The sequence below is a fragment of the Penaeus monodon genome, chromosome 33, assembly GCF_015228065.2.
Source record: "Penaeus monodon isolate SGIC_2016 chromosome 33, NSTDA_Pmon_1, whole genome shotgun sequence".
NCBI lineage: Eukaryota > Metazoa > Arthropoda > Malacostraca > Decapoda > Penaeidae > Penaeus > Penaeus monodon.
The window spans coordinates 6235216-6235612 of NC_051418.1; positions in this window are offsets into that span (position 1 = coordinate 6235216).

Here is a 397-nt window from a genome sequence, read left to right on the forward strand (position 1 = left end):
AGCCCAGGAGGAGGTGACCGGATGTAGCAAGTTCCGGCCACCTGCCCGGACTCGCCCCGCTGAAGACGAGGCCAGGTGGCCATCACGTACCCGGCGCAGAAATAAAGCAAATTTGCGAGCATGAGGACTGGTTCTCGAATGCCAAGTGCAAATGTTTCGGCAAACTATGATATAATGGCAGTCAGTAAAGAGAGAACAAATATCATAATTTCGTTCACCAGCTATATATCTTTTATATTCCTGTAGCTACACATACATACGCCTATTAAAAGAATATGAAAGTAAATAAAGAAAAAAAAGTACATTGTATATAAACAATCATACGTACATATAAACATATACCCTCTTGCATACTCATGCATAATATGGGTGAGTATATCTTATTATACTTGGCCTC